Below are 13,642 nucleotides of genomic sequence, written 5' to 3' on the forward strand. Positions count from 1 at the left end.
ACAAATATTCTTTCTGAAGCAGAATGTTTCTTGGAAAACGAAGAAGCATAATTAACAGAACTTCTTTCCCTTTTGTTTAAAGACTAAATCAACTACAATTTATTTTAAGATTAACATTAAGACGATTAATATTGATTGGTTTAGTTTGCAAATATTTTTAAAAAATTTTATTGCTCTTCAATGCTAAAACGAGATATATTTACGATACAAGTTGGAATTTCCCACATCAATCTCTCTTCATTGTGATGGAGAGAAATTAATGAAAGGAAATCCTGAGCAAACGGAAATCGAACTCGGTCTCATCTGGTAGCACTTTAATGCTTTCTATTCTACTACGAGATATGTAATTTATCATTAATTACGCTATTATAAACATTATTTAAGTGATTCTGTTCATAAGTGAAATATAAGTCAAGAAATTAAAGATTTTATAAGAATTTTACACTGAAATTCTAATGTATTTCAAATTGAAATAATTTAAAATTCATCTGTTTATTGCGAGAATTATTGCGAGAAAAATTTAGAATTATATCACACTTTTTCTTTATCCAGAAATTCTAAAATGCCAAAAAAATATATTTTTTTGCTATGAATTTACAAATGTAATCAACAGATGTCGCTACGAGTTTAAGACGTAAAGAACCATTATTCAGATACGAGTGTATAGATTATATGGCACATTAATAACAGAAACACACTGCCTCACAACAGCATTAAGCAGATCTCTAGGGGAAAAAAAAAAAAAAAGAATTATGTCGAATTAGGAATCAAATACGAAATTTCATCTTGTGAGAGTTGAATCAATAACGAAATCGTCACGTAATACTGTATATATATATTTATATATTTATTCAAACAATAAATGCTTAAACAATGCTTTCATTAAATTTACTCTACAACATCAGAAAATTGTTTCGTGTCATGTTAGAAATATCAGGAGATGAACTCTTAAATCTCTCTTGTAAGTACACTTTAATCAGATTAGCCTGTAGGTCTCCTGATAATTTTTTTTTCTTCTTTTTTTCAGGAATGTCAAGATAACTTTTTCGATAATACGAAGGCATATCCAGAAGACGAGACGTCGAACGGTCTTCTCAAATTGATTTCTTTTTTCTGTTCGATTGATGTATCAATCTAGTCAATCTGATTATTCATTAGTGCTAAATTACTTTATAAAAATACCACTCGAGTGTTTCGAATCAGCACTTTTTCATGATATAAAAACACGGAATCTGATAACGCCAATTCGGATTCGGAACCTTGTAATGCCACTATTATCTTCAAAATCTTGGAAAGATGAAGAAAGAAATTATTATTTTTTTCTTTGGATGTATCAGAAAAAAGTATAAGAATTTTGGAATGAAAATGGGGACTAAGCAACCATCCAGAACTGATCTATCCAAGTTTCTTTTTCAATTCTCGCGAGAGCCAAAATCGATTGAAGAATTTTGTACGTGTAGGCGTTTTGATAGGTTAACAAGTAACTAAGTTTGCTACTACTTTATCGCTGAAATACCCGATTAAGTATACTTTTTCATTAAGCCAATATTGTCTTTACTGATAATTTATATCGATTAAGTATCGAATTGTTTTTCTTGATCTTCATCTTATCGCGACGTTAGATTTTATCTTTATTTTATTGTTTTGCCTCAGAGAATTCTATCAGTTGTCGGGCGATTTCTCTACAAAGAAGAAACAATATATTTTGTTTATGTACATTATTTCTTCGTATAAAACTAGATAATAAAGTTAACTTTTAAAATGCTACTGGCTTGTAGCTAGTTTGTAGCTAGCTTGCAGCTTCTTGCAGTTAACTAACAACTGCAGGAAGCTGCAAGTTCAAATACGAGCTTAGTAAAGAAAGGTATTTATTATCTTTGTTAATGAAGGAAAAAGGTAATTTATATAAACACGACTTTTGTAGTTAACGAAGAATAATTTTTATTTTTCTAGCCTCACTAATTGTCTTGGTTTACGCGTCAATCCCAAAAACGTGGATTGTTTGAAGTGCTTAGACTTAAAAATTATACCACTAATCTCTTCGTAACAAATGTGTTTTGTATTATTTGTTCTTAACGATTATGATTTATTGAATTGATATTGAGTTTTTTTCATGTATCATTTATTAATTTGAACTCAAGCGAGTTTAATTTTTCATTGCGATTTTCGTTATCGAACCTTTCGTAAATTGCATAACATTCGGTTCACCGAACCCCGAGTTTGTTAACTTGAGTGTACTTAATTTTATGCAATTTATATACCACTTAATATAAAAAAATTCACGCTATTTTCATTAATTTGAAGAAATTTTTAAAAATTTTTTGCATTACAATTATGATAATTGAATAGAATTCGTTTTTAGAATCCCGTTTTTGTACATGTGAACTCAATTAAATTTAGCTCCTCATTATGATTAAGTGTCTAGTAATTAATAAAAGATAAGAATCGACGTAATTGGTTATATCAAAATTTTAAATATGTTAGTTTTTGTCACAACAAATGATAGATTTTTTTTTTTTCAAATTATTATGAATTTTTGCTCAACGATATCTGATATAAACACTAAAAGTCCACCCCTTTTAGCCGCTTTTATTGATCGTTTTACTTTAAAAGAGGTTTACTATTTATTTTAATTTATTCTTAAGCATATTTAATCGCTTCTCACACCATTAGTACCATTGGTGAATTATTCAATAAGTTCACAGTTATCGACTACTAACGGGTAATTAATCTGGTGTGGACGGAACGCAGTAAGCTGTCGGCGCTTTTCCCCTCCGCCTGACCTTGGATATAAACAGGTGCTTATACTATTACGCCAGCGGGCTAGCTGGCAAACTTCTACTTGAAGGTGTAAGCCGGCGATGTCAAGTGCAGCAAAACTCCTTCTGGCCATACAACCCAGCAAAGTAATAAAAAAAAAAACGCCCCTTATGGCGAGTAAACTGAACTCAGATTATATAAGATCAGATTATATCGCGGGCTATTATCGGAACGATATTTGAATAATAAAATCAAAACTTTGATATGGGTCATATTGAAATAATATATGAAAATTATTTATATATTTTTATTCTTAAAAATTGCACTCGAGATAGTTCATTTGCATCGTATTTTATCTAAAATGATGTATTTAAGTAAATCTAACTATAATCAATCATCCTACTATAGAATTTCTACTTTTCAATTAGAAAATGTATAAAAGAGGATCGTAAACAATCAATTTTTTAATGCACTTTTACGGATCTTCATGCCTCACGAACCGTATTCTAAAATACAGCGTGTTAAAACAGTATTATTTACAATAGAGTTTTAACACAAAACTGTAATTCGTGTTTAAAATATCACAATAAAATACTGTGTTCTAATCATCATGGAAGTTCAAACTTAGAATCGAACCCGGATCAAAATTTTATAAGTATAGTCTTTATCACAAAAAAAATTTTTTAATATAAAAATTTTAATTTATTACTACTTTAATATTAGTAATTAGAAATTATTTGAATATAAGTAATTTAAATCAATTTTTAAAAATAATTTGAATTTAAAAAAATAAAACCTTAATAAAATCTGGCAACACTTAGTTTATATCAAGCATTCGAATCTCGTCTGCTTTTTAAATTTGCTAGTAGCATATATTATATAATGGCGGTCTTAATGACTCTAATCGTGTAGCAGACTGTTTATTTTTTATATACATCAAGCCGAGATGATCACAATAATCTGTCGACCGTAAACAGAGATAAGACATTCAGATGAATATAAAGTAAGTGTTTAGAAGTCGTTCTTAGCTTAAATTTGACAGTTTATCATTATCATCATTCTTCCTGCTTGAAATGTTTTCTAATCGCAGTTTGATTTTACAAAACTTATAATTGCTATAATAACACTTCGATGCTATTAACTCTATGCGTGTTACGCAGTTTGACGCACGCCAAGTCTTACGTAATACAATTAGAAAACATTTTTAATTTTTCGTACGCCGCCATGTTAGGCTTAATGTAGTAATGGTCGCCATGTTGATCAACGGTTTCTTTATTTTAACGAGGATGGTTTAGCTGATAATTTGGCGGTTTTGTACTGATTTCACTTTCCTGTTTATAACGGAACGAAAGTATGACCATCGGTCAAAAAATTACCTCCAAGGTTTTTATATTTGTGGACTCGGGAGACCTTGAAACATCCAGAAATGCAAAAAGTTGGGTTTTTCTTTTCCTGTATGTATGGATTTGCTTGTGTGTGTGAGGCACGATTTTTTCATTCAGTTTGGAAGTTAACTCATGCCTTTTGTAGAAATCATCTGAAATTTTGCAGGGAAGTTTGTGTATTAGGGGGAATGTTTGTAGAAATTTTCTGGAAAATCGGACCATTGGTTTTGGAGATATGGCTCCAACCCCTCAATATCTCACGAACCAATCTAAAGACTTAAAGGTATGGATATCGATTAAGTCTTTAGATTGGTATCGGTGATATTGTATGTATTATTAGGGATAAAAACAAGTAAAGAATGCCGAGAAAGTCCAGCAACAACATTGTTTTTCTTTCTTTTTTTTATGACTATGGCTAGTATGTCGGGCGGTTTTGAGAATTGGTTAGTCGTCTAATAAATAAATATATGTTAAATATGTTCAGGATATATGCTTCTTCTTCTCCTCCTTCTAGTCCCCTTAAGGAACTTTGAGGTACTTGCAACTACAGAATTTATGCAGCTTGACGAAAGAAGAGTTCATAAACTGTATAAATATTGTGAAATATGTAGCTTGGGCGTAGTACCTTGCGATGACGCGTTACGCATACGTTACCTATTTCATACTATTTATACCTTATAACTATGCGCTTTAATTAGCTTTTTACTTGCAAATTTAAAATTGAAACTCTCTAATCAGTTGAATAGACATAAAAGTACAAACAAATTTATAATCTAATCTTGGTTAAAAGAGATAGGCCTATAGATTATTTCCTCTATTACCAAGATCGAATTCAGATATTATTTAAGAAATTTAAATCTAAAATTTCTATAAGTCTGAAAAAGTCTAGTGGAGTTTATTAGCTTTGCTTGGGATATTTATCTAATACTTTCTGCCCATTATTTTAGAAATTTAATCTTAATTTAAAGTTTAAATCCAGTTCTTTGATGAATTTTATTCATGGAAAACCTGTCTGGATCACATATTATAACAAAGTATTGATTATTAAATTTATACAATAAAAAGTTTAAAACAATCAAAATAAAAATTGCAATATAAATTAAAATTAGACGTTACATTTTTTGCATTATAAACTAATCAGAATCTAAAAGTAACGCGATAACGCCTATCCCTCCGAGACCTCTTTTAAGTATTATTATTGAAAATAACGTTTTTTATTAATTCTAAGGGAAGAAAGAACATGATAAACACTTTGCAAGCAAATACGATTTAGATAAAAGAGTTGATAAATGTCAACCTTTTTAAAAGATTCGAGTAAAAAACAGCAAATCAGATTTTTTCTTTTTTCCTGGAGAGAAATCTGCATAAAGATGGTATAAAAGGTTTGTTGTGGACAAAAGGGACATCGATGGAATCCGTCGATAAAGACGAGAGAACCTGTAAGCCACGTAAAAAGTTAGAAAACAATCGAATTTTTAATGAAGAAAATTGTTTAATTATTTTCCAAGTTGTTCAATTATTTTCATTTTTGGCAACCACACCCAGTCTTAAGACATTCGCGGCGTTAAACTTTTATTGTTGTAAAATCTTTTTGCACCGGTTCTATATTATTCTGCTTAGAGATAGGTATTAAAATATTCCAAACTTATAAAGATTTAGCTAAATCTCACAACATATAAAATATTCCGAAAGCTTGTTGGCCGCGGGCTTACGGTATTAATATTTATCAACTAACCTCTAAACTCGTTATTAAAAAGTTCTTTGGCTTACTTTGTTTTTCGAACGTTTATAGAAGCCAAACAAAAAGCCAATCATTATTCTTCCATAAATAATAATCTGTCAGGAGTGCTAATTGAGTGTTAGCGGTCTCTCCTCTACCCTCAAAAAACTACAATAAAAAATTCAAAGCGATGGTCGAGCATTTTTTTTCTTCATCTTCCGCGGGTAGTAGCACTGTTTCCGAGTAATTATTTCCACGTAAGACCATAAAATTCGGTTTACTTCGCCTTATTTAAGAAAATTCTCTGGATTATTCGAACATTATTAGAATACGTTAGTGGAAAATAGAGTGAAAAAGTTCTTCTAAACACTTTCCGGACAGTATTAGAAATTTATTTATTCGCACGGTGTCGTATTTCGGTCGAAAGACCTTAATTAAAATTCACACGACGGAATTAGACTTCTTCTTAGTGGATACTTTATTGTCTTTCAATGTTTTCCTGGCCGATGCGCCGAATAAAATAAGAAAAACCCTTTAAAACGGATTAGATTGCACCTGCTTGCATTAAGCTATGCATTCACTGGGCAAACTATCGACAGCCGTTTGTCAAAGTAGCCAAGAATTTGTTTGTTAATGCATAAAAGTGATAGAAATGATTTCGAATTAATTTATAAAGATGACAAATCCATCGAAGAATTCTAATTATCTACACACGTAGAGGATTTTAACCTCGCACGTAAATTTTCTTAAAAAATCGACATTTAGGAAGGACAGATAATTATAAATCTTTGGAATTTTATTATGCTAATTTCGACTTTTTTCCAAAATCGACGAAATAGATAATCTCGTTTTGCTCGCTTTCTGAATGCTGAAGAGCTAAGCGTTATCTTTCGTGTCGAAATTCGCCTACGATAGTCATCAGCACTCTATATTTTTAGTAATCGTATTAACAGGAATAGATCGAAATGATAACTCCGGGTAATCTTGGTTAAAATCTTGGATTTTTACTTTTATACCCGTATAAAGATTTTTATTACGTATTATTATTATTTTTTGAAAATTAAAATGTGAATTTAGAAATTTTTTGAAATATTTAGGCACTTAAGTAATCCTTCAGATAGATGAGTCTAATTAAAGATAATTATGTTTCCTTTCGCAACGAAGAATATTGGTAAAATGATTTATTTTAGGAATGTAGGCTATAATAACTAGTGTCAAGAAAGAAATTAATCTTTATAAGTTGATTTATTTTATTCTCCAGCTCATATATGTTGAAAGACCTCTATAATACGTTCGAATGTAGAATGTGAAATAATTGTCTCTATCGAAATTATTCACTTCCAAATCGTTCTGGATTATTAGTTTTCGTTATAGTTGATTCCGATATAAAAATTAAGAGAATTTAGCATCCGAAAATTCCCTTAAAGTTAGATTTCAATTTTGAAAAATGGCAGTAATTACCTACTGCAATTTCAGGTGCTTTTGCAATATGGTATAATAATAATGGTTCAAGTTTATGCAATTTCGGATACATCGAAGTTAAGATTTATTAAATATAAAGATAAGTCTTCTGCTCGTCTTGGCTGAAATCTAATAAATCTTATGCAAAATTTAACTACTTTACGAGATCAAATATTTTCTGGACGTGTAATTTGAAAGATTTCAACAGAATTTATCCTTGTGTTATTTTGCAAATGTGATGCTCCTGTAGTTTTTTCACGAGTTAAATTTATATTGAATGAAGCAATACTAATAAAAGAACTTCCGAATTTCTCGTCATGTCTATGCTGAGTTAACGACAATGTTTTCTTTTTGTTTTATAGTTCGTCATTAGATGAAAGTCTGTACTTGATGGAAGATAATTGCTAAATCTGCGCAAGGAATCAATGTTATGAAAGCTGTCGACTTTAGATGAGTGAAAAATTTGACTATTCTCTAGTAAATATTTTCATTCGGGTAAAAGAAAAATGATATAAAACTAAGAATTCGCGATTAGAACTTGCAGACGATTTTGCTATTCACAAGAAACGAATCAGTCTTGATCCATTGTCTGACACAGAATAATTTTGAAAAGAAATATAGGTCCGATAATCTTTCAATTGATTACAATATTAACATAAAGACGAAACATCTCGAAACGAATAGAAAATCAGTGAATACAGTTTAACATCCTCTTAGAATGATTGATCATTTCAAAGAAAATCTTTTTTTTTTTTTTTTTTTTTCCATTTTAAAAGGGGGGATAAGTGATACTTTAGTGAAAGATTGATCTTAAATTAAGCTCACCGAACTTATATTAAGAAGTTAAAGTAATTTCAGCTTCTGTATCAACTGCATTTTAAGTTTGAAATTTAAAGAGAGATCGGATATATTTAATGATTTTTCGATTCGACGTCTAAGACGTGTCAAAGCGACTATTTATTAAAATGATCCATTATAGTGATTCTTTGCCATAGACATTGTTCGTATAAATACAGAGTGGCCCAAAAGTCAGTTAACCATTGTAAAGATTAAACGCCTTATTCGAGTATTTTATTACTTACGAACTTTACGAGAATTTCTCAAAATGGCATTGTTATTGTTCAATAGGCTTACGAAAAACATGGTTAACTGATTTTTGAGATGCCTCGATACATTTGAAAATTTTAAGTATATTTTCAGTTTTGATCTGCCGAAATCAGTTTAATAACCAAAATTGTTACGGGTGAGCATCAGTTACTGGTTGTTGCGGATCACCGAACACAATTTTTGTTTCGTCGCTCACAAAACAAAAATTATGTTTACTTATATAAAGTCACTCGATAAAACAACATAAAAATTATAAATTAATTTATGCAAGCTTCTCGACTGAACATCATATTTAAAAGCTTGATTAATTAATGTTTGATTATGTTAGCGTCGTAGAATTCGAAAATACTTAAAGAAAAAAAATAAGAAAATTATGTAATTACTTAAAATTGTTTGTTTTAAATTTTAAAATAAAAATAAATTGGCATTCATTACTATTTTGACCTTGAATTTTGACCTGTAAAAGTTTGGAATGAAAATTATCGGATTCACATCGATTCCAGGAGAACAATTAGCCATTGAAGGTGTGACAACAGAAAAAAATACTGGAACTATCGAAATACATTACTTGTCAGTCCAGCTGATTAATATTTTTGCTTTCCAGGATAATAATTTAAACAATAGCATACTAATAGCATTTTCGTTTAAAACTTTCTCATCAGAGATGCTCATAAATTGAAAAACAAAAAAATTCGCTTTAGGTAAGGTTATGTAGCAACGCGAAACAGAAGAATAAGATGAAGCTCGTAGCAGAGAGTCTGTCATATTTTAATATTAATAACATAATTCAATCTTATTTTTTCTTCAAGTATTTTAAAGCAAACCCATAGCTACGGGGGCTAGCTATGAGGCGTCTAAGCCCCCTCAGCTTAGTTGATAGTGCCTATATGCGGTATAAGCTATATAATACAGTATATGATTTCGCTTTCATCAGGTAAACTTAGTTTACTGTTAGTTATTTTTACTTAAACTGTAGCTAATAGGCCTAGTGATGGCTGAAAAAAATACCAGTCACAATTTTTTTCACTTTGCCCCTTTATATTCCCCATTGATTTATTTATTGCGTGGACTGTTTTAAAGTTAAACAACGTTAACATAATTAAACACTAATTAATCAAGCTTTAAACGCACGAGTTTCTATCAAGGAACTTCCTTAAATTGTACAGAAGTTGTTTCTAAAGTTTGATATAATTTTGAATATATATAGGCCTATATATTTGTGTAAGTGTAAAAGTAAACTAAAGTCAGCCGCCACTTAAGTATAAATTTAAACCATTACAATTCGTAGTATTCGAATATTTAGTAATGTAATGAAATGATTCTTCCCTTTTACGTTCGTATGAAACTAGTCACTCAAATCTGTGTATATGTTATTTCTTCAGGATATTATTATAATTATAAGCGTATGATGTTACGACTCTAAAGACATAGGCACACGGTTCACGTAATTTCATGTAACTATTATTTATATGCTAGATTCAATTTCTACAAATCAATCAAATACAATAACACATAACGCATAATTTGTGTATTTTTGGGTTACAGTTTTATTTAAATAACATTGGAATATTCTTAATTTTTTACTTGTATCCTCTTGCTAAATATCTGCCTGAGTTACTGATGCCATACAATAAACTAGGATAAAATAATAACGAAAAAGTACACAAAATATAAAAACAAGAAGGCATAAATATTAAAGCATAGTAGGCCTATACTAGTGTATCAGGTACAGTACGGTACATATTTTATCATTTAGAGATTATACATTTACTTCGTTATGTAGTTCATATTTGCAAAACGAAAAGAAATTGTGATATTTCCCACTATGTAACAGATACTACGTTCAATATTGTTAAAAGACAACTGGAGGTACTTGGCTTCCTAATCAAGTTCGTTATCTTGAATGACTCAGAAATCTTTAATCGATTCTATCAGGTGTATTGACAATATTCGTAAATTTATGTTACAATATTGGCATTAACGATTTTCCGTCTTTTTCTAAAGGATATTTTATAGGTCGTTAGGTATATCCGTCGAAGAAGGAGGATTCGGAATGATTGTTCTAAACATGCGACACGCCCGAATGGTTACCAAGTCTTCTGCACTTCTAAGAAAGAAGGGACGGTATTTTCCCGCTGTGGGGAATTTGCTCACGTGCGCGATTCCCTCCCCAGTACAAACTGAGGTTTCAGAATAGCATAGTTTGGTTCGCACCTTGTTCTTGGCCGTCGGGAGTGAAATATTTCATTTTCTGTTACGGGCAAAACGATTTCTTCCCTCCCGTGTCGTTTGACGGATCGAAAATTAGAAAATATTAATGGGAAATCTTATTGATTATAGGTCTATTACAAAACATAATTTCGTATGATAAAAATAAATTGTATTTTTGGTTTATTTTTTCTTATAAAGACGGGATAATTAATCGTTTAAATTAAACCATACGACAACTAAACCTGTTTAACCCGATGTTTTACACTTTTTTCTTTTGTTACCTGTTTTTCTGCCCGTAGATTTCTGCTAGAATTGTTCCGAGTAGAAAATGAAAGTTTCGTTTGTCAAATGAATTAGTATATAAAAATTGAGTAAAATTTCTCGTTAAATTTTATCGAATAATTTAGGTACAATACATCCTTAATATCGATAACTTGCTGACTGACATTTTAAGGCGCATATCCTCGTGTTGCATTGCGTGTTGTTGACTTGTTATATTACCCTTCTGAGAAAATTCCTTTTATTTTACATAAAATAAACAGGTTTTATTAAAAATTATTTTGCTTTAAAAAAAAAAAAAATAGAAATAGGTTATAATTTATTGATATTATTATATATTTATTCCGATGATTTTCGTGCCGTAAGATATCCAAATTATTATTATTCTATCTGACTTGTGAGGCCGAGGAAGACGGAGATTGGTCTTCTGATGAAACTCATAGAAAATAAAAACGTCAATTCGAAAATATAACACTACAGTTTAGTTTATTAATTGGACGTCTGCTTATGTTGATCAGAGGAATGCCCATGCCACTCTTCCAAATTCGCGATAAGAACCGTAACAGGAAAAGGGCCAGAAAAGGTCAGTCTCTAGAATTTCTCAAAATTGAGTTTTTAGCGTTAAAAAAAAAAAAAAAAAAAAAAAAAAAAAAAAAAAAGAGTAAATATGCTAAAACGAGTAAGCAAGTTTAGAGCTCTCGAAGAGCTATTTTTCAAAATACACGAGAATACAATGTAAGCTATATAAATACACGTTTTGCATTTATAACAACGTGCTTAAGTTTCTCCACGTGTCAAAATATCTTCCGAAATCCCATTAAAGGTGTACAAAAATCGGTTTCTTATAGACCTATATCTTTCATATTTCCTATTTTAGCTGTATGCAAATAGTCCTCCGTTTAAGAAGGATCACGCTTTTGATTCTATCAATAATAGTAGTATGTAGTTTCTTTATTTATAATCAAATTTAACAATTAGGATTACTTAAAATAGTTATTACTCGTTTTGCTAGCAAATTTTTTTTTATATATTTCATATCAAAAACGTACAAAATGAATGAAGAACCAACTTGAATCTTAATTTGGTAGCACTGCGGCTATAAATATCAAAACTCTTACTTTAGGCTGGTTAGGACCGGTTCGTGACGGCTCGGTAAAAAATAAAAATAAAAGGAGACGAGAAAAAGTAATGCTTAAAAAATAGCATTTTCTCGCCGTGCATTCATGTAATTTTAACCCATGCAATACACGGTTAAAACCGATGGTACTGTACGTGGTAAAAATTATACAAGAGTGCATCGAGCACTCATACAATTTTTACTCGAAGCAGTATAGATTCTTACAAAAAAAAAACTGTACTGTACTTACTGCTGTTTACTGCTTTTAAGATTACGTATTGAATGACCTCCTCTCATTAGGATCTCTCATTTATTAAGTTTTAAAAGACGTAACGAGAAACCAGTCAGATAGTGCTAATCATTATCTCTTTTCTACTTTAAAACTATCGATCTGCTACTAGAAAATATAGATCCAATCTGATCTCGATAGTGGGTTACACGCACAGGAGCAGTCATTGCCATCCTATCGGATAATTATTTATAATTGTTGTTTTTTACTTTTCAAAAAGTAACTTGTGTGATATAATGTTTCCTTTTTGGAATTTAATACACACACACTTCTATAAAAATTACTTGGATTTTTATTTTTTTAATTCATGTAAGCTTTCCGACTGTATCATCACTGTATCCGACTGTATCCTTAGCGATAATTTTAAAAACAAAATATTGTATAAAACGTCGGAATTTTTATTTAAAAGTACTAAATTATCGTTAGTAAATCTCATTATGGGTGTCTCTAGTTGGAACTTGATAGAGTAAGATTCAAGACAGCCAGCGAGCGATTTGTAGGAAAAAAATTACCATAAACCGTTCGACCGTTAATTTGTGTAAGTGAGACGTAAACTTGATATCGGAATTAATTATTTTTCTTCTGTTTTTTGCTAAAGACGTATCACTAACGAGATCGGATTCAAATAGTTGTTGTCATGTCGATGTGTAACTTCGATTAATGATTACCGTCTTCCAGCAAGAATTTAAAATCGAGGTAAAACACTTAAGATGTAATAAAATCTTGGAAAGAAGGGAATCCCCACAATAAACCTTTGTATGCTACAGTTGTAACGTTTTTTCATATTGCATCTAGTAGCAGAGCGCTCAGTAACTCTGCACCGCTTGCTTGCTCTGTCCATCCGATATTTATGGCAATAATCCATTTAATGGGTAAAAGACTATTGCCGAGGTACTGTACCTCGAACGATCTGTTTTACGAGAGAAAGAGGTTTCGTCTCTTTCTGATAGAGTTTTCGAAGATTGCAAAATACCAAGAAGTAATTTTGAGCTGTCACCTGCATACGTAAAGGGCTCAGTACTGTGTCTAGGTCATTATCTTCTGGGCCATCTCCGTCCAAATAGTAACACGAACGGAGCCACTTATAAGCGAGACGTATCCATTACTACGAATTATCCACCGGCTGATATTCGACACACACTCAGAGTCGAAGTGTTTCGTTCGACTGGACATAAAGATAAGTAGAAAAATCACTCCTACGTAGCTACTTCTAGAAATTTCTAACTTTGAACGGTTTCATTGTTCCCTAAATGGAACTCTTCTCCGGGAAGAGGACCTCCTGGGAGTCTTTGTCAACACTTGACTAAAGCTAT

The sequence above is a fragment of the Centruroides vittatus genome, unplaced genomic scaffold (assembly GCF_030686945.1).
Source record: "Centruroides vittatus isolate TY-2023 unplaced genomic scaffold, ASM3068694v2 contig_1159, whole genome shotgun sequence".
Classification (NCBI taxonomy): domain Eukaryota; kingdom Metazoa; phylum Arthropoda; class Arachnida; order Scorpiones; family Buthidae; genus Centruroides; species Centruroides vittatus.